Source organism: Eubalaena glacialis, chromosome 15, assembly GCF_028564815.1.
Source record: "Eubalaena glacialis isolate mEubGla1 chromosome 15, mEubGla1.1.hap2.+ XY, whole genome shotgun sequence".
Classification (NCBI taxonomy): Eukaryota; Metazoa; Chordata; class Mammalia; order Artiodactyla; family Balaenidae; genus Eubalaena; species Eubalaena glacialis.
The window spans coordinates 48,327,324-48,342,695 of NC_083730.1; positions in this window are offsets into that span (position 1 = coordinate 48,327,324).

Here is a 15,372-nt window from a genome sequence, read left to right on the forward strand (position 1 = left end):
AAATGGAATTATTATTATTAATTTAATCAAATTATAAACAATGTTTTCAAATTTGTTTGAATTCCTAATAAGGCAAATATTTATAGATATTATCCATATAACATAAAGCTCTTGGAATCCTTAATAACTTTTAAGAATGCAGAGAGAGTCCCAAGACAAAAGTGTTTGAGTCTTAAACAAATATTTGAAAGGAGAATTTTAGCCATTCTGAATACTAAAAAACAATAGAGAGAAGATTTTCAAAATAATTAATAAAAAAATAGGTTTGAAACTTGTTGTTCCCAACTAAATACTACTACTACTACTGTTAATGGTTCTAACTTTAATTTTCTTAAGTTCATTAAGCATGTATCCTCTCATGTGGGTTACACTTTTAAAATTCAATGGAAATCCTGTTACATCAATCATGATTGAACTATCTCCAAATATAGGGTGGGTCAAACATTTTATTTTGAGATAGATAATGGAGTCTTGACATATATTGTAGAATATGTAAATATTACACATATTTATGTATATTAAACATATATTTTTGTAATATATAAATATTATACACATATTTAAGTACTAATATATATTGCTTTCATTGTTGTTGTTGTTTTCTATTTGAGTCCTCTCTTATGTAGCCCTCCACAGACTATTACAACCCTTTCTGTTTCTCAAAATCTTAGCCAAAAAAAAACGTCAGCTACTCTGATCTGAAAAGACTATCTCTGTACAGTCTCAATTCACCATAATTAGGAATTAACAGATCACTGTCATTTTCAGAGTTATGCTTTGAGTAGCACATTCCAAGAACAGGATGCATCCTCAGGATAGTCCATTTTCAAACGATGTGTCAAGTTGGACTTATAAGCCATAAACAAACCCTGAAAATTCTGTCGTTTTTGTACCCAAATAATGTTAACTCCTTCTTTCATTTGGAATTTATTGATGCTGACAAGATTCTAGCTATAGGGCTGAGCCTGGATTGCTGTGTGTAAAGCTTGGTCTGTCTTCAGGGAAGTCAGCGTAAAGGAGCAGAGGCAGATGCATATCCAGAGAGTCCCAGTGAAGTTAGGTTTGTGTGGGGAAGGTTATTAACTGACGAAACAGCTCACAGGAAAGTTTTGTTAGATCAGTTATTAAATATGGAACAGCTGCAAGAACTAAAGAAGTCAGCAAGTGCATTGTTGTTGTGAGGGTCTTATTTGAATTAATCAAAGGATTTTGACGTTTCCTTGGAAAGCACATGCAATGATTTTTTTTTAAGAAGGAGATATAAATACACAGAGTTTTGCTTCATTAAGATCAATTTTAAAAGATAGAAACCTGAAAGGAAAATAAATACCTATCAATAGGAAATAGTTGAATAAATTGTGGAACTTCAATACGGTGGAGTTTTGCACCATTATTACTAACATGAGGTAGATTTATATCAATTGGCTTTTAGTGAGTTTTAAAATATGAGTAAGGCAGGCTGCAGCAAAGTAAGCTCTATACAAGGAAAGAATTGGAATATGAAATAATGATGCATGCCTTATATATGTGTTGTCATTTCCCACTTTTATTAAAGAACTGTTTAGTAATATGTTTTTAAATGTTTGAATGTCCTGGAGAAAGATAATTAGTTTTTTAATTTTGTTATTACATCATAATAAAATAATGGTGTTTTTCTTGTTCCCAATTTATTAAATTTATTGAATTTTGCATTGCTAAATGAATATGATATTATAATAATGATATGCATTTATGTTCCTCATAAACTTGAAAAGATGGTATGTTCTCTATATGTAGGTAAAATTTTGATATATTTAGTAGATCCATTAGATCTACTTTACTGATGATGTTGCTTACATCTTCGAACACATATTCGTTTTTTCCAAAACTTGACCTGTCTTGGACTAAGAATGATATTTTAATGTTTCCTGTTGTTACTAGATTTCTTCTATTTCTTCTTGCCATATCAGTATTTCTACTTTGTTATATGGTGCATGGGTATTCATAATTTAATTGTAAGTTATGGTATTTGAAAATTTAAATATTTTATATTCTTAATGCTTTGGGGACGTGAATTCTGTCTCATGTGATCATGGTAATAACTCTAGCTTTTTTATTGCTTGCATTTGCCTGATAAAGTTTTCCCATACTTTTATTTTTTGGTAAAGACATGTCTTTTGTCTACAAAATAAGGTTGAGTTTGTATATTTTTCATACACATTATGTACATCTAGTCATATTCACTTGTTCTTGCTTTATGTTTTTAATAATATCCCCTTTCTCCCTTTCTTTTGAAGCTTTTAGTATGCATTTTAATGTGTATTCTGCTATGTCTATATTTTTCTTCTGCCTGTTTTAATGTTTTGTTTTATCTTTTTCTAATGCCTTCATTCCTCATATGGCTTATTATTTTTGACATATTTCCATAGGAGTACTGGCTACTTTGGATGAATTTGCCTTAGAGTGGATGTGCAGAAACTCTTGTCCCTGTGTAAATATATCACACAGAATATTGTGATATCCAGAGAGTTGATAGGAGGCTTTTTGCTAGGCCTTGCATTTTTAGGATGTGATTGTTCTGTCATAAGGGGTACAACAGTGACAAAGGCAGTGGTAGTGACAAGGTATATGTCACCACATTCTCTAAGGCAGGGAGAAATGACTAGCTGGAAATACCAAATTTATGAATTAGTGTTTCCCCTTCTCAAACTTGGCAAACTAGTATCTGCTGTAAAATAAACCTTATAGTATATTTATAACAGTATTTATGAGCACAATATGACTGTCAACATTTTGTAAAGATGTGCATCTGTTTAGAAATTAGTCTGACAACATTGGATGTTGATATGAAGAGGAAAAAATCTCTTTATTGCACTACTGTCTAGTGAAATAGTACTCTCTTTTTTGTTTAAATAAGTAGTTCTTCCTTGTGCTTTATAGTATAGTGCCAAAAATTAAAAATTTGCATTATAGCTTCAACATTAGAACTGACTTTTAAGAAGAAATATTTGCAATAGAACTGTAATGCCCTATATGTAAAGATTTGGAAACAATTGATAGAATTAACAGTGAAACTAAACAGAAGACAAGAGCATGAGAGAAATGCTTTCTCATAGTCTGTCATCATCCACAGCCCCTAGCTCTTTTCTTTCCTAGGTTGTTATTTCCTTTACTTACACCCCTGTCCATTGAGACCCAACCACCATTTTTTCTCTTCACATTTTTGAAGCGTTTTCATTTTGAGTTCTGTGACCCACCATGTTTCTAAACCATACCAAGTAGAGCTGAGCAGCAATTCTTCTTTGTTCCCCATATTTCAGTGGCTTTCCTATGATCTGAATTATAGATGAGTGGTTGGCTTCTAAGACAAAAACATTTATTAAGGGTCTAGAAATACCCATCTCCCAATAATACATTATCAAAATGTGTTATCAGCTAACTGGATGCATTATTAGAAAATTCAGTTCCCCTGTACTTAGAGATGGAGCTTCTATAATAGTTAATTTTACTTTCTATATGTAATTAAGTATTAATGTATTCATGCATGGATATTTAGTCATGGGCAATTATCAGATCAAGTGAAACATTTGAATGTATATCTTCCACTTTTAAATCTTTCAAGAGCATTTTTTTCATATAGCATTTTTTCCATGTATAATATTTGAAGAAAAAAAAAGCAGTTGCTTAAAAAATAATCCCATAAGTTCCACAGAAAATGAAATTAATAATGAAACAAAAATATTGGCACTGTACATGGAATAGAAAACACATAATACATTTCTTGAATATAAATTAGCAGTGCTAGTTGATGACAGTGTTAAGTACTTACTATAAAATACTGTACATTCTCCCAATAATTCATGTTATAAACTCTATTTCAAATGCCACCTTGCCTCACATGCTTTATTTCATCATTAGGAGAATGTATAAGCTGTTATACAAGTAGATAAAATTGCTTTTATTGAGATGCATATGGACCATTTTCCACTCCAAATTGATTTGCTTTTTGGCCACGTAGTTTAACATTGAAGAATAACAGTAAGGTATACTTCTTTTAGATTGTACACTCCAGAAGATCACAGCAGGAACTTATGATGATTTTTATAGTTCTAAAAATAGACAAAAGAATAAAATTATGCAGTTATCTAATTTACAGAACAACCCATTATTTTGCAGAATGGTCTCATTCTGAGAGTAAGCCCTTCATTGGGATTCCAGTATAATGACATCCTTACCAATCATTTCCACAATTCTAGTCGTACCAGTCTTTAATAGCATTCTGATTGTAATAAAATAAATCAGTGCAACTGTCTGGTGAACCTAAGCTTCTTTGGAATTGAACTGAATTAACATATATAAAATTAGGTAATATGAGTTCTTATTTACGAAATTGATTATTCAACTGGATCTTAAGTACAGGTTTATGCTATGAGATCTTAAAATGAGATATTTTTATTTCCAGTATCTGTTTTTTCTTGTACAGAATCTAAGATGGATCTGTCCTATCATCAAATATTACTCTACAGTAACAACTGGTATTCATTTGAATTATAGTCACTAGCTTAATAAAAGCAACAGAAGACATGATTAATAATCAGTATTGAACTAAAATATAATTAATTTGCAGCTCAGCCCTTCACCTGAATTCCATGACTTTTCTCCTTAGCTAGGAATCATTCAATTCCCACTTCAAAGAACCACAGTGAAGGGGAAGTTCTTGATATTTGTAATAATAACTGAGATCTGATCAGATTTCCTTTGGAGGATGTACCTATCACCTCTGCAAAGATCAGATTCAATTAATATCTTCTTATTTGTATCTGTAGAAGCATGCAAGTCAATTTTAGATATAAAATGAGGTTAAAGGTCAGCCACTCATAAAATATATCTGTTTAAACCAGAATTGCTCTTGTCCAAATGCTCATTGCTTTGCAAAATGTGTTCGTACTGTTTATTTGTTTTTCACAGTTGGTTAAATCTTGACCTACATTGTAACACGGCATTCCTTCACAGTAGAGTGCTCACGCCTGCTGAATAAAATACAAATGGAGATGAAAACTCATGGTGAAATAAATGAATGTGTATTTATTTATGAAAATTCTTAGATACGTGAGAAAAAATACTCTTCGTGTGTGTTAAAGCACTTTCTTTCAATTTACATTATTTTTTAACCAAAGAAGGCCATCTTTCTCCCTAGGTATATATGAGTTAAAGAGATTTTAAAGAAATATTTGTTTAATATTTGTTTAACAAAAGTTTGTCTTAGCACTGGGTTCAGGTATGCCTATTAACTTCATATTCTTGTAAAGATTCAGAGAATGTGGAATGGGAATGTTAGAAAAATGGACAGTTGATACATAGAATATATTAGGAAATCAAGGGAAATTAACAATGGAGTGAATTTCTCAAAAGCAAAATTCCCAATTTGTCCTTGAACAAATTTGATTTTAGGAGAATTGGGGAAACTGGGATGTCCTACATGACAAGAAAATAAAGAGAAATTAAGGAATAAAATTACATGGGAAGAAAATAGTAATTCATAAAGTATTTTAAAATGCAAAGACAGTAAATTATTAGAGTGCCAAATAAACTCTAGTAGGGCAGCTAATAATTTTGTACATTAATATTGTACATTCTCATACAAAGTTGATAACAATGATTTTGTTAATCAAATGAAAAGTTTTAAATGCCAGATTTTGAGACTGAAATGAATTTTCTCATTTTCATACATAGATTTCAAGGGAAGGATATTTTAATATTAGATCTTGTGAAAACCAATTTAGAAGAATTTTACTATATGACTAATTAATGATTATAGTGACATTTTAAAGTATGAAGTGCCATATAAACATGAAGAAACAGTGCCATTGTTACATGCAAAAAATAAATTATAACCAACTTTCTAGTTTATTGTATGCACATTTATAAAGTTAGTAATAAAATATAATATGAAATGAGGGATAATATAAATCACAAAAAATAAGCTAAAAAATATAAACGACAGTAATTTAAGTTTTGGAGTAGCAAATACGAGTAGTAATTCCTGAATACACAAAGTTTCATATAAGTTATCATAGTTTTAACATAAAATCTAATCTTCATGGTGAAACCAGGTTCTCTGTATATACACAGATAGATCTGATATAGTTTTCTTCAACTAGATTTTAAATCACCATCAGATTTGGCTAGGCAAGTATTCCCATACTGAACATTGGGCTTCTGAATATCTTATACATATGGATATTTAATTATGCAATATTATACTTCTGCTTCCATTACTCATAATAAGCACATTGTAAACATATTCAGTATTGACTAAAACCATCATTCCTGAAGCTAGTATTACTGAATAGTGACCACTATGGAGGAGCTATATGATTTAAAGCCTCGCTGAACACAGGGAACATTTTTGGCAATCTGAGATCTTACCCTAAACCTCTTTTATCTATTTTAAATCTCTCATAGCATAAAAAATTTTGTCTAGGAAATGGTATCATATTTATGAAAATAATAATAATACTTAATTATGTTAAGCCCTTTACTCATTATCTCATTATCCTCACAACTCAGTTAGAAGGGAAATACTACTATTAACACACTCATAACAGATGAAACTAAATTTAAGGTGAATGAAGAGTAAATGGCAGAGCAAGGATTTATTTTCATCATTATCATTATTATTACTGAAGAATAAAATTCATGTAGACATGTACACATACCATAAATTTATAGTATATTTCAGGAATTTATAAGAATTCATTGGTGAAACCATTGGAATTTTGTATGTAAAAATGTTTTTAATTGTGAATTCCATTTTTTATACATGTAAGATTATATTTATTTTCTATTTATCCCTTCATTATTAGCTTTAGTAAATTGTATTATAAAGACATTTTAAAATTTCATCAGTTATAAAGTTTATTGGTTTACATTTGTGTATGGCATCCACTTTAAAAAAAATTTATTGTATTGAAGTGTAGTTGATTTACAATGTTGTGTTAATTTATGCTCTACAGAAAAGTGATTCAGTTATACATATATATGCATTATTTTTCATATTCTTTTCATGGTAGTTTAATCACAGGATATTGAATATAGTTCCCTGTGTTATACAGTAGGAGCTTGTTGTTTATCTATTCTATATATAATAGTTTGCATCTGCTAATCCCAAACTCCCTATCCATCCCTCCCCCACTTCCATCCCCCTTGGCCACCACAAGTCTGTTCTCTATGTCTGTGAGTCTGTTTCTGTTTCATAGATAAGTTCATTTGTGTCATATTTCAGATTCAACATGTAAGTGATATCATATAGTATTTGTCTTTTTCTGACTTACTTCACTTAGTATGGTAATCTCTAGGTCCATCCATGTTGCTGCAAATGGCATTATTTCACTCTTTTTATGGCTGAGTAGTATTCTACTGTATATATGTGCCACATCTTCTTTATCCATTCATCTGTAAATGGACATTTAGGTTGTTTCTATGTCTTGGCTAATGTGAATAGTGAACATAGGGGTGCATGCATCTTTTTGAATTATAGTTTTGTCTGGATATATGCCCAAGAGTGGGATTGCTGGATCACATGGCATCTCTATTTTTAGTTTTTTGAGGAACCTCCATACTGTTTCCCATAGTGGCTGCAGCAATTTACATTCTCACCAACAATGTAGGAGTGTTCCCTTTTTTTTACACCCTCTCCAGGATTTGTTTTTTGTAGATTTTTTTTAATGATGTCCATTCTGACCAATGTGAGGTGGTACCTTACTTTAGTTTTGATTTGCATTTCTCTAATAATTAGTGATGTTGAGCAGCTTTTCACGTGCTTCTTGGCCATCTGTATGTCTTCTTTGGAGAAATGTCTATTTAGGTCTTCTGCTCATTTTTTATTGAGTTGTTTGTTGTTGAGTTGTATGAGCTTTTTGTATATTTTGGAAATTAAGCCCTTGTCAGTCACATCATTTGCAAATATTTTCTCCCAGTCTGTAAGTGCCTTTTCATTTTGTTTATGGTTTCCTTTGCTGTACAAAAGCTTGTAAGTTTGATTAGGTCCCATTTGTTAATTTTTGCTTTTATTTCTATTGGCATCCACTTTTTATTGAACCCATAAGGATGTCCTTTTTTCATTTAATAGCATTTATTTGTGTTTTCTTTCCCTCTCTGTCTTCTAATTTTCTTGATTAAATTGCTAATGATTTTTCAATGTTACTGATTGTTACAAAAAGCAACTTTTTTCATTTATTGATTGTCTCTACTGTCTATTTCATCTATTTCTATTCTTTATTATTTCTTTTTAAGGATGACTTACTGTTTTGTTTTGTTTAGTCATTTGTTTTCTTATGTATTTGTTTTTTAGTTTCTTCAGTTAGAAGGTGAAATCATTTGTTCAAATTCCAAACAAGTGCTGTTACTCTGTTTTTACTTTTTAAAAAAATTTTGATAAAAAACATGTAACATGACATCTACCTTTTTAATGAAGTTTTAAGTGTACAGTACAGTATTGTTAGCTATAAGCATGATGTTGAAAGGAGATCTCTAGAAAATTTTCATCTTTCACAGTGGAAACTCTAGACTCAATGTAAAGCAACTGCTAGGGCAATCAGCAGTGACCAAGTTTATTGGGATCAGATGATATACAGGACTAACCATTTAAAACTTTCAAAAAAGATGGTTCACTAAGAAGCTGTGTACCTGCACAGAGTGGAAAGGAGGATTATTAATGGTACAATTTGGCATAATGTATATAAAACATTTAATAAAATTAACATGTTTTATAAATGATTCCTTGTTCAAGACACTATTATTTTGGATTTTTTTCCATTTTGTGCCACTAAACACAATACCTATCTGATACCAAGAGTAAGCGTATTTTCTAAGCATATTTTGGGCCAGGCAGAAATAATAATTTAAGTGTTCTCTTCATTAATTACATAGCATATGGCATACTAATCATTCACAAGGTTAACACAAAAGAATATGCTAGTTTTAAAAAGTTATAATTCTTTATAATTCTTGATCAATCCAAGAACAATCTCATATTTACAAGTTTTCACAAAATGTAACACGTTTTCACATCAGTGTGTATGCATTGATTTCAAATTCCATCATGATCATTTTATTCTAAACATCTACTCCATATTCTGGCAACTGATGATGCAAACACAATCCAAGAATTATTTTGCTGATTTTAGTGTTGAATGGATGTACACATAGAAAGATGTCAGTTGAAGAACAATAGAAATATTGTCATTCCTTTTAGGAGCAAATTCTTCTTAGGAACATGGGTGAGATTTTGATTGTTTGGTATTTTTTAGGCTTCTACTCCACGTTAACTGCCTAAATGAGATAGACACATATACACAGAGGAATAATGGACAATAGAAAACAATGTGTTTTGTCATTAACTTTACTCTAAGTGTTTCCAGCACCAAAGCATATCTAAAGAAAAAGCCTATGGCCTATGCTCAAGGATTAAATAGGGCCTCCTACCATTCTATTATTCATTTAATATCAATTCTAGGAAAATCAAACTCCTCCTGAGGAAAGTCAGCTTTAAACTAAAGTCCCTGACTACTTTAGAATTTGAAGAGGAGATCGTGCATAAAAGCATAACAATTTTACATACAACAATCCCGACCATTGTTAATTATGGATCAGTATTTGCAATATGACATGATTGGTATTTTCTTCTCCTTTTGGTGGAAAAGAGAGGGGATGAGTTACCTCAGAAAGCAGCAAAGAGGCAAAAGCATTGTTGATGTGTGGAGAAAGGAATGAGAGCCTCTCTGCCTCTTCTCCCAATTTTAATTTTTTCCTTAAACTATTTGGCTTAATGATTAAATCTATGGTCAGTCATGGATAGAGTTTACCATTCAGGGGACAATATCAGTTAACCATCAAGGAAAAATTATTATAGTCATATATGATTCTTTATTTTGTAAACACCATTGTTTCTTTGTAGACACTTGGGACCAGGGTACATGACACATTAGCTGCTGTCCAGATCCCTTTGAACAAGACATTAGTTTACTTCAAGGTCAAAGATCCAGTCTGATTCTATTTCCTAAATTGTATCCTATTCCATTGCTCACACATCATTATACAATTTCATAAAATTCATATGGGTGATAGCTTAATGCAATGAAAAAATATGCCCTATATGTGAACAATATGAGTGACTTCCTATTGTTAAATTTGCCCAAAGAATCTTGATTTCTAAAATAAACAAATCCCCTCAGTCAGAAAACATATAACATAATAAATTAATATTCATATATCTGAAGTCCCAATGTGATTTCAATCATTATCATTAATGATCTGAGTCCCTTATTTGTTAGATGTAGCCTAATCTGTCACCCACTTTTATGACCACCTTAGTTATCTCAAAATTTAAATAAATTTAATTCTAATCTCTCATGAGGTTCATTTTCAAACCCTCCCAAAAGTCAGTCTATTATGGTAATGTACCCTACCATACCACATAATTTAAGACACAGTGTCGCTGCACCAGTTGTAGCATTTCCTAAGCAACTAGAATGTTTTCATATTGTAAGTGTCTACCATGAAGCATAGTAGACATTTACTGCTGTTGTAAATGGTAAGATAATACAGAAGGGAAAAGAAATCTTAGTTTTAGATTGTCCCATGCTCAATTCAATCTATGTTAGAGTAAAAGGAGGAACCAACCAGCAATGAAGAATGATATCTAGAGCTTAACTGAACTCAGCTGCCTATATTAAGGTGTAGCACCTCCGTATGAGAAAAAAATCAAAGACAGGAAATAAGAAGGTAACCTATCTTAACTAAAATGGTGGACTTTCTTATTATGTAAACATGAATGGAGAAAGCAAAAACATGAGAGATGACTTTTATCGCACAGTGATACTCCCCACAAATAACTGTGGTTGAATTAATGTCTCCTACTTCGAACAAATGGATTAACATTCTCTTTAAATTAGAAAACATGGAAGGAGTAGTGAAGCCAGCAGAAGGCAGGAAATATTCACATATAAGGTATTTTAGAGGTCTGGGAAATTTCTCACTTGCACTTACGTTAACTATTCCTTTATCTAAAGCATAAGCTGAAAAGGTAGAGATAATTTTCACAATTCTGTACAAGCTAAAAAAAGAAAGAAAGAAAGAAAGAAAGGAAGAAAGGAGGGAGGGAGGGAGAGAGGAAGGAAGGAAAAAAGATAAAACTGTAACTATATATTAATAAGGGCCAAATAGAGTTGTGTAAAAGCAGAACTATTAATACTTGAAGAATTTGCCTTACAGGAGGAAATTTGCATAAATGGAAAAAAGAAAACAGATTGTACACCTATTGCACACCAGTATACATAATACATTTATTGAAAGAGAAAGTAAGAGTTGAATTGTTATTATCGTTTGCCTTTCTATGATTGCAGAAAATCACCAGTAATTTTAGTCATTCATTTCTCCTTGTTTTCATACACTTTAAGACCCAATTCTTTATCTGCTTGCTAAGGGGAAAATAACAAAAGGATCATATAGCAAAAGCTTCTATGTGATACCTACTTAAGCTTTACACTTGGGGGATAATTTTCCACCTAATTATTTTTAGTGAAGAACTTTTTCAGAATTGAAAGGCAAATTGTACATATATGTAGTGGGTTTGATGTTCTCATTTAGAATATAGTCATTTTAATAGCAGACATAATTAAGCTAAAACATTCAGAGGTTTAAGAATAGATCCCACTCATGGATATTTGTTAGATGAATCCTTTAATTTTATGTTTTAAGACATAAAATTTGAACCATAAAAGTTATCTGAAGATATATTTGGAGACATATTCAAACCATGATTTTTTTTTTGTCCCATTAAATTTTTTTTTTTGTACTTTTTCTAGAGATACTCTTCACATTTGTTTATTCTTGTGGCACAGTGATTTCAGGTAGGTATAGTCAATCGTAGATCTGGCAAAATTGCTCCCATTACTTTCAGATCTCTATTTGTTTTAGAATATTGAATCTAGCCTGGCACTGTCAGCTAGATAGAGTGATTGTTTTTTTACACTTAATAAGAACTGATTCTATGATTCTGATATAATATCTCGTACCATATAACATTTAAATTTGGTACGTAGGCACTTTTCCCTGTGTTAATACAGCAATGTTAACTGTATAGGTATACTGTATCTGTTTGCTATCCATCCATCTAAAATATAGCACAAATTAGGAGCATATAAAATTTTAAATAAACAAGTATAACAAATTAGAAATTATTTGATTAGAAAACTGAATTTATATGTTACACTTTAATGATAATCAGAAACTATGGTGGGCAATTTATGTACATTAGCCCATTTAAACTTCTACAAATTCCCTTAGCAAATTAAAAAATGTTTCATAGAGTTTAAAAAAGCTATTCAAGGTAACTAAGTTATAGTTTAAAGAAACTGAGATTGAATGTTTACCCTAACATACTATCCAATTAAATTAAATAAAGCAAATACTTTTGCGGGGTGGGGGTCAGGTTATGGGGACATAGATCCAGTCATTAAAAAAATTCTAGTTCATAAAATTCCTCAATGTTTTCTCCAAACTGCTGCCATTTTTGTATATCTTATCCTGTAACCCCTCTTTCAATATTGTTAAAAGATATAGAGAAGTTAATTGTTATTTCTGTCACTTTACTCCTGTATTCTAATTTGATTTTTTTTCTGGCTACATTCAGTATGGTGTTTTTATCTTCAATTTCCGTCAGTTTTTCAGCATCACCAAAGTTTGACTATGATGTGTCTAGCTGTACTTTTTCCTGTGTTTATTATATTTTTATTTCTGGATAAAGATTATAATCTATTGTACAAATTTAATTTTTATTATAGAGCTATGAGTAGCTAGCAATATTTTAAAAATTACAACTCTTGCTTTAAGTGGCTAATATTAAAACTAATGAAATAAATAACATCCCATATTGTAAGCAATAAATGCATATTTGTTCTTAATATTTGATATGAAAAAAATGCACTAAATATCCATTTCTGGTTGTACTTCTCTTTATGAAGAGAATGTGGTATATTCCTGCCTGGTGGCATGTGCCTTAACCAGGAAAATATAGAGGTGTTAGCAGTGTTAAAAGATTTCTAGGATACAAAGAGAAAGGATTGTTTCTAAGAGTAGCTCAGGTCACTCTAAAGTAACTTCAGAGTAGGTGAAGCTTCTGGATTTGGTTCCCTTTGAATAGTTTTCCTTTCGATAATCTGTGTGTTATAGGAGAGACCAATTTTAAAACTTCTTCTCAAACATTAGGCCTTTACTTTAAAATTTGACAAAGGATAAGGACAGACAATTCACAAATCAGAAAATAAAAATAGTAACCAACTTCTGAAGAATGCCCAATTTTATCATTTCACTAGTTTTAAAAATGATCTTTTTGGATATTATGTTTCAATATCAATGTATAATTAAAGACTAACATTGGTTAAATCTTGATAGTAGGAATACAGAGATTTTATATTTTCTTTTTCCCGGGTTTTTCTGAATTTTATATTTTAAAAAATGTGTTACTTTTTTAATTAAAATATACATATCATCTACCTCTATTGAATCTACTTTAATGGAAACCATGGGAACAGTGCATTTAAAATGCTTATTTTTTAACCCTATACATTATAGCCATAGACTCAGATATAAAATATCACATATGAGTGATTAAGGCATTACAATAAGGCAAGAAAGAAAATTAAAAGTCATTAAAGTTTAGGAAGGAGGAAATAAAATTGCCCTAATTTACAGATGATACAACTTTCAGCATAGAAAATCCCAAGGAACCTATAAGCAAACTCTTAGATAATAATAAATGTGTTCAGAGAGGTTGCAGAATACAAGATCAACACACAATTAGTCATATTTTTAGGTCACAACATTTCTATCACAATGGCTATAATACAAAAAAATAGTGACACCCCCTAAATGATGATGAGGATGCAAAAAACTGGATAACTCATACATTGCTGGTGAAATGTTAAATGTATAGCCACTTTGGAAATAGTTTGGCAGTTTCTTTTTGTTTCTTATAAATTACCGTATGCAATTACTATAGGACCTAGCAGTTATGCCCCTGGGCATTTTATCTCAGAGAAAAGAAAACATATTTATTCAAAAACGTAAGCATTAAAGATCATAGCCTGTGCATTAATGGTCATAAATACATTAAAAAAATTTTTTTAATTAAAACAGTAGACGCCCTTCAACTGGTGAATGGCTTATCAAACCATAATATATTGATTCCATGGAATACAATTCAATAATAAAAAAGAAAGGGCTATTGATAACATAACAACTTTGATGAAACTCCTGCGAATTTTGCTGAGTGAAATAAGCTAAGCTAATCCAGAAAGGTTGCATACTGTAAGATTCTATTTATACAACATTTTAAAATGAAAAAATATTAAATGGAGAACAGATTAGTGGTTACCAGGAGTTAGGTATGGAGCAGGAAGTAGGGGGTGGGATGGAAATATTCTATATCTTGACTGTGGCGGTGGATATAAAAACCTTCACACGTGATACAATTGTTTTGAACTAAATACACATGCGCACACCACACACACACACACACACACACACACACACACACACAACTTGGAGTACAATTAAACATGGGAATTTTGAATCAGGTCAGTGGATGGCAGCAATGTCAATATCCTGGTTTTGCAAGATGTTATCATCGAAGGAAACTGTACACAAAATCTCATGTTTTAACAATCATATGTGAATCTATAAATTAGCTCAATAAAAATTCAATCAAAAAATTTTAAAGATCAAGTGTATCCTATCATCACAAAGAAACAAGGACATTTTACATCTATTCCTCCAAATTCAGAACAATATCTCATATAAGTTAACCTTAAATTATCTAGTTAGTTTTTATTCAGGTGCATATTGAAATTTATGCAGTTAAGGGTTTTCTAATTCATTTTACTTTTATATTTAGCCAATGGACTGTATGTTTTCCTTTAAGTAATTATAATGAAAAATTATATAAACACTCACATATTAAAGATACTCAGTAATTTTTTTTAACTTGTTAAATAAGATGATACACAGAAAGTCTACTTTAATCTTATTGGCTATTTTTAATATTCTATAAAAATATGGCAATTTTAAATATATATTTTTGTAAGTAACTATTCGTAATATGGTGAACCTTATGGGTAAAATATAAATGAACAGTGGAAATTTCTGCAGGGTGTGTGTGGAGGGGATGGGAACCTTTGCTTTGTTGGCTTCATGCAGTTCCAAATCTGCGATCTGTTTCAAATCAGTGTTGCAACCTATTAAAATGCTGAAGAATTTACATTTTACTTGTGTTTTGCATTGAAAGGAAAATGACTAAAACTCCTCTATTTTGTAAGCATCATTTAATTTTGA